This window comes from Macrobrachium rosenbergii, chromosome 20, assembly GCF_040412425.1.
Source record: "Macrobrachium rosenbergii isolate ZJJX-2024 chromosome 20, ASM4041242v1, whole genome shotgun sequence".
Classification (NCBI taxonomy): domain Eukaryota; kingdom Metazoa; phylum Arthropoda; class Malacostraca; order Decapoda; family Palaemonidae; genus Macrobrachium; species Macrobrachium rosenbergii.
In genome coordinates this window covers 40,892,937-40,900,000 of record NC_089760.1, presented here as the reverse complement: position 1 = coordinate 40,900,000, position 7,064 = coordinate 40,892,937, and the positions used below count along the sequence as shown (strand labels likewise).

Genomic DNA, 7,064 nt, shown 5'->3' with positions numbered 1-7,064 from the left:
TTCATTAGAAAGAAGTAACAGAAGGCATGTGAAATACAGAAAGAAGAGGTCACTTATCAAAAAAGAATAAATAAATTAACAATACTAAGACGTATTTATACGAATCTCGTGACGTTAACATTCAATCATTCCAGTCGCCATGTTAACAGAGAACACAGCATGTTAGCTTATCACCGATAAACAGCATGATAACGGAGGCCCGCTCGAGCACCACAGCAATTTGTGTTATCAGATAACATATTTTAGGCTAATTCGGGCTTTTGACTCTTGGAATATGACGTCAGCTTTAATTTCAGTAATATGTAAGTTATAAAAAGGGCTTTGTTCTTTTATTTCCTAGGTTTCTTGGTAGTGTTTGCAATTAGAGCGTTTGTGTAATTTCATGTTTTTTTTTACTACGAAACGTTGTTTGAACTCTCTCTCTCTCTCTCTCTCTCTCTCTCTCTCTCTCTCTCTCTCTCTCTCTCTCTCTCTCTCTCTCTCTCTCTCAGCAAAATCCCACCAGATATATCTTCGATGTCTGGTAGCTACACGTAATGTACCCAAGAATCTTCTAAAAAAAAAAATAAATGAATTATCCTATCCCTCTGAAACATTAGTCCCACCTTGATAACCAATAGCTAATGTTGACCGTATGCATGTACCTGGATACGATAGTGACAATGGCAAAAAATATCGTCACTATACCCGTGGTATGTGTCGAATTTCAAATTGTTATTTACCCGTGGTATGTTTCGAATTTCAAATTGTTATTTACCCGTGGCATGTGTCGAATTTCAAATTGTTATTTACCCGTGGTATGTGTCGAATTTCAAATTGTTATTTACCCGTGGCATGTGTCGAATTTCAAATTGTTATTTACCCGTGGTATGTGTCGAATTTCAAATTGTTATTTACCCGTGGTATGTGTCGAATTTCAAATTGTTATTTACCCGTGGTATGTGTCGAATTTCAAATTGTTATTTACCCGTGGTATTTGTCGAATTTCAAATTGTTATTTACCCGTGGTATGTATCGAATTTCAAATTGTTATTTACCCGTGGTATGTGTCGAATTTCAAATTTTTATTTACCCGTGGTATGTATCGAATTTCAAGTTATTTACCCATGGTATGTGTCGAGTTTCAAATTGTTATTTACCCGTGGTATGTCGAATTTCAAATTGTTATTTACCCGTGGTATGTGTCGAATTTCAAATTGTTATTTACCCGTGGTATGTGTCGAATTTCAAATTGTTATTTACCCGTGGTATGTATCGAATTTCAAGTTGTTATTTACCCATGGCATGTGTCGAATTTCAAATTATTTACCCGTGGTATGTGTCGAATTTCAAATTATTATTTACCCGTGGTATGTGTCGAATTTCAAATTGTTATTTACCCGTGGTATGTATCGAATTTCAAGTTGTTATTTACCCATGGCATGTGTCGAATTTCAAATTATTTACCCGTGGTATGTGTCGAATTTCAAATTGTTATTTACCCGTGGTATGTGTCGAATTTCAAATTGTTATTTACCCGTGATATGTGTCGAATTTCAAATTGTTATTTACCCGTGGTATGTATCGAATTTCAAATTGTTATTTACCCGTGGTATGTGTCGAATTTCAAATTTTTATTTACCCGTGGTTTGTATAGAATTTCAAGTTGTTATTTATCCATGGTATGTGTCGAATTTCAAATTGTTATTTACCCGTGGTATGTCGAATTTCAAATTGTTATTTACCCGTGTTATGTGTCGAATTTCAAATTGTTATTTACCCGTGGTATGTGTCGAACTTCAAGTGATTTACCAGTGGTATGTATCGAATTTCAAGTTGTTATTTACCCATGGTATGTGTCGAATTTCAAATTGTTACCCATCATATGTCGAATTTCAAATTGTTATTTACCCATGGCATGTGTCGAATTTCAAATTGTTATTTACCCGTGGTATGTGTCGAATTTCAAATTGTCATGTGCCCGTTGTATGTCTCGAATTTCAAATGACCGTTTGGTTGAAGTAAGCTGTGTATGAATGGCCCTATTATGGTTTATAAGTTTTCTCTACTCAATCTTTATTTCTTCACGATTAAAATATTTATTAGGTCCTTCTTGCATTATTTTGTTTGAGCATACTAGATGTTCGCTTTTAGCTGTGACGTCCGTGATTGAAAATTCCCGTTCTGATAGAATATACATCTTGCTTTATGTTGCTTGACGCCTCGTTGCACTGCTTGGCTTTCACCCATAGCGATAGATAGGTAGGCTAACCATATACGAGTATTTCTTATCTTCCGATGTTTTATTTCGCTCTCTGCTTCAGGTGTTGCATTTTAATGCAGGTGTGATAAGTCGTAATCATATCGGATCTAAAGTTTATATTACTCAGGGTCTTGAAAATTTAAGGTCTGTTTGAGTTTTCAGATTTTTCAAGATTCCAGTTCTGTGGTTAATTCACTGGAAGTCCAACCACTTGTGTCTATAAGCACACACGATTCTCTTGACTTTTGATTCCAGAATATGAATTCCTCTTATTGATACTTGCAAAAGGTCGCTAGGAAATTATGTTTTTCGCAAGTGCTAGGCAAAGAATATGTGATCAAGTTATTTAAATACCCTGTGTATTATTTTAAGCACTTGAAGTTGATGTGCAGTTTTTAGTGTTCTGTGAAAGAAAATTATTGTGCCAGCTTTGTCTGTCCGTCCGCACGTTTTCTGTCTGCCCTCAGATCTTAAAAACTATTGAGACTAGAGGGCTGCAAATTGATATATTAATCATCCACCCTCCAATCATCAAACATACCAAATTGCAGCCCTCTAGCCTCAGTAGTTTTTATTTTACTCGAGGTTAAAGTTAGCCATAATTGTGCTTCTGGAAACGCAACAACACAGGCCACCAGTGGGCTTGGCTGAAAGCTTCAAGGGTCGCGGCTCATACAGAAAACTCGATTGCGCCGAAGAAACATAGGCGGATTTTGTACTTGTTTAGATTTATTTTTAAACTAGACAAGTATCTTTCCCATCAGCATATTTCACTCAGGCTTCAATTTCACATCTTCAGAATGTGTCTTGAAGTATCTAAAGACAAAGAATGAAAACCGAAACAAGTAAGAGACCTCTTACAAACAAAAAATCTACCTCCTGAAGTACAGATACACAACATTATGTCCCAGAATATTCAGAGATTGAGGGGACACAAGATTCAACAGACACTGGGAAACGAATCTTCAAATATCGACTCACAGAGCTCAAGAGGTGTAAAAACAAAGCATAGGGACATATAAGAAGAAACCTGAGACAAGTAAAAACAGTTATGACACGGATGAACAACTTATTCAAGAAGCTATTGTCTGCAACAGACAAAACAAAAGGGTTCCACCCGACAGACTTGACAAGAGTCAAAAGGACGGCCTTCAGAAATAACCAGTGATGATGATAATGATAATAATGATGATGGTGGTGATGATAATGATGATGATGATGATCTCACGTTGAAGAGGAAGACCGCGACGAAAACCAACTGCGTCATCCACTACAATACTTTGCCCGGCTCGGTGGAGTACTTATCAAGCGTGCAGTCTTCCGAGAACAAACAAAAACTCCAAGGCTTTGTAACATGTCCTTCGGAACAGCAGCAGTTGAGCGTTGCCACTTTGGAGTGTACTCACTGATAATAAGTAGAAAATGCTCCGAAGTTTCTTGGGCGCAATCGAGTTTTATGTATAGCCGCTACAGCGGACTGTATAATCGAGGCCACCGAAACTCTCAGCCGGCCGTGGTGGCCTGTGCTGTTGCGTTTCCAGAAGCAATATCATGGCTAACTTTAACCTGAAATAAAATAAAAACTAATGAGGCTAGAGGCCTGCAATTTGGTATGTTTGATGCCTGGAAGGTGGATGATCAACAAACCAATTTGCAACTCTCTAGTGTCAGTAGTTTATATGATCCAAGGGCGGACAGAAAAAGTGCGGACGGACAGACAAAGCCGGCACAATAGTTTTCTTTTCAGAAAACTAAAGAGAGAGACATTGGAAGAAGGAAATTGTCAGTGGATAAACAAAAAAGCCTTCCTATTATTATCAGAAGACATGGAATGGTCCCTTTCGAAAAATACCTTTGGGTAATTTAAATTTTACTTCAAGAAATGTAAACGATCAAGATATAGCTGATTTTAATGACGGAGAATATTTTATCATTGGATGTACTTTAGTGTTTTAGAACAGTTTTAACAATATTGATAATTGCTTTTTTTTTTTCTTTTTCCAAAGTAAAACTTGTGGTTCCTAAAGTATAGTAGTTTTCATTCCCAAGTCATGTCACTCTTTAATACAGCCATTTCTGTAGCTTTGCGTTATGCCACGCTTTCAGTGCAAGATTTTCATCATTCCTCCATCATGTCACTCCTGTAAACATCCCGAAGGGGGTGGTTTAGTGCAGCGTGCCTTCGGCCCCTAGCTGCAACTCCTTTGGTTCATTTTACTCTACCTCCTTTCATATTCTCTCTCTTCCTTCTTACTTTCCACCCTCTCTTAACAATTGATTCATAGTGCAGCTGCTTTGAGGTTTCCTCCTGTTACACCTTTCAAACCTTTTACTGTCAATTTCCGTTTCAGCGCTGAATGACCTCATAGGTCCCAGTGCTTGGCCTTTGCCCTAAATTCTGTATTCAGTTCAATTCACTCCTGTAAACAGAGCCCATTGGAAAAATAACATTCATTCCTCAACAGGGTAATATTTGTTTCATGGTGAACATCTGTTCTTCATTCCTTAGTAAATTTGCTCATAAGTTATTGGGGAAAATAATTTCTCCCGCAAACAAATCCTGGAATATGAGAATGACAACTAGAGTGAGGTTATTGTATTCCTCTCTTATTTATATAATTCTAGAAGACTTTACAACATTAACCAACGAGTTTTGTCATTGGGAGAGGTCTAAAATGATAAAAAAAACGCTTTTTTTGTTACCTTTATTAAAGCTTAACTTAGGTTGTATATAAACGCTTTAATGCGTGGATTATTTAAATGTAATACTGTTATCATAGAAAGAAATGTCTAAAAAGTCATTGTTGAATTAAAACGTTCACATTATCTAGAGTCATTGTTGATTAAGACGTACATAATATTTAAAGTCATTGTTGATAAAACGTACATGGGGTCTAGAGTCATTGTTGATTAAAACGTACATAGTATCTAAAGTCATTGTTGATTAAAAAAAGTACACATTATCTAAAGTCATTGTTGATTAAAACGTACACAGTATCTAAAGTCATTGTTGATTAGGAAAGGTACACATTATCTAGAGTTGATTAAAACGTACATAGCATCTAAAGTCATTGTTGATAAAAAAAGTACACATTATCTAGAGTCATTGGTGATTAAAACGTACAGCGTACCTGAGGTCATTGTTGAATAAAGCGTATATAGTATCTAAAGTCACTTTTGATGAAAACATATACAGTATTTAAAGTCATTGTTGCTCAGAACGCACACATTATCTAAACTCATTATTGGTTAAAACATACACAAATGCCTAGAATTATGATTAATTAAAACGCAAATTGTCAGTTTCTAAGATAATATCAGCCTCAAACATTTTTGCGTGGCAAAACATAGAGACAACAGACCATGTAAAGAAGATACGAATCTTCAGTGTAAGTGAAGGTTAAGGAAAAGAACAGCAACATCAAAATTCACTCTGCCATAATGGCTTTGTTGCATTGGATGGAATGGAATATAGAAGTTAGGCCAAAGGCAAAGCACTGGGACCTATGAGGCCATTCAGTGCTGAAAGGGAAACTGACAGTAAGAAGGTTTGAAAGTTGTAACAGGAGGCAAACCTCAAAGCAGTTGCACTATGAAGCAATTGTTAGGAGAAGGTGCAAAGTAAGATGGAAGAGAGAGAATATGAATGGAAGTCAGTAAAAGGATTGAAAGGGGGTTGCAGCTAGGGGCCGAAGGGATGCTGCAAACAACCTTAAGTAATGCCTACAGTGCACCGTGAGAGGTGCACTGATGGCACTACCCCCCTACAGGGTGCTGCATTTGATGCACTTCATCGCAACTTGAAAATCAGAAGTGGAGAATAGACGTTGTTTGCGTTACTTGTCTTCCAAATCAAAACGAAAAAGATGGTCTGCCATATTTAAGGAGAAAATTTTCAAGAGAGGAATTTAGATAATGACTAACAGTAGGAAACTGTCCATAGTTGATAGGACTGAACTTGCAAAGGAATTTTAATTTGTGATTCATGTTGCATGTGCTGCTCTGTACATATTTTTTTGACGTATTCATTCATGCCTTGAGCAGTTTGCCTTTGTCCTGAGATGTGTACGTTTCTTTATTTTATGACTCAGCGACGGGAGTTTTTGAAAGTTCAATAACATTTGCTCTTTCCAATCTGTTCATACTTATTTCCCTTAATTTCTATATTAATATTGTCCTAATATAATAAAGATATCATCGATAAACGTAGACATATTACTATGAATGTTCTCAAGTGAATGTTTTCTGTCCCTCGAGGGGATATAAATGTCACAAGTTTAGTTACATGCTTATTGAGAAGAATAGTATTTAAATACCCAAACTGAAAGAAATCTTAAATCTTATCTAAACCATGCAATTTGTGTTCGCTTACTCTCATTCGCACAGCATAGATTAATGCTCTTTTATTTTCTTATTTTTCTGGTTAACCTGCTGTGTTTAATAAACTCATGTCTTACGTCTATTTTCAACTAACAGAACAAGTTGCAATGATTAAATATATGTTACCACTTTTAATTTTTTGTTAAATACACTTACACCATAATGTTTTGCTTATTTCGATGGAATCTTGAAAGAACACCAACTTTTGTATCAGTTATTATTATAAATGGTAAGATTTAGTCCTTTGTTCTGTAAAGAACGCTCCCTCCTCCTCATGCCGTTAGCACCACTGAAATATTAACATTGAATCAAATAGATTGCAGCTAATGACAGTAATTGCAGATTAGTGTTCGTTCCTATCAATGTGGTCATTAGAGATGGTGGCTTTGAGTCCCTCTTCGTGTGGAATTTTTATTAATTTATTCATTCCCTTCCCTCCCTC

The 7,064-nt window shown here is 36.3% G+C and overlaps 1 long non-coding RNA gene across 1 annotated transcript in view; it reads left to right on the top strand.

Annotated features, from left to right (window-relative positions):
• LOC136849309 (uncharacterized) overlaps window positions 1–7,064 on the top strand; it is a 153,695-nt gene that overhangs the window by 115,594 nt on the left and 31,037 nt on the right. The gene's annotated exons all lie outside the window — the stretch shown is intronic.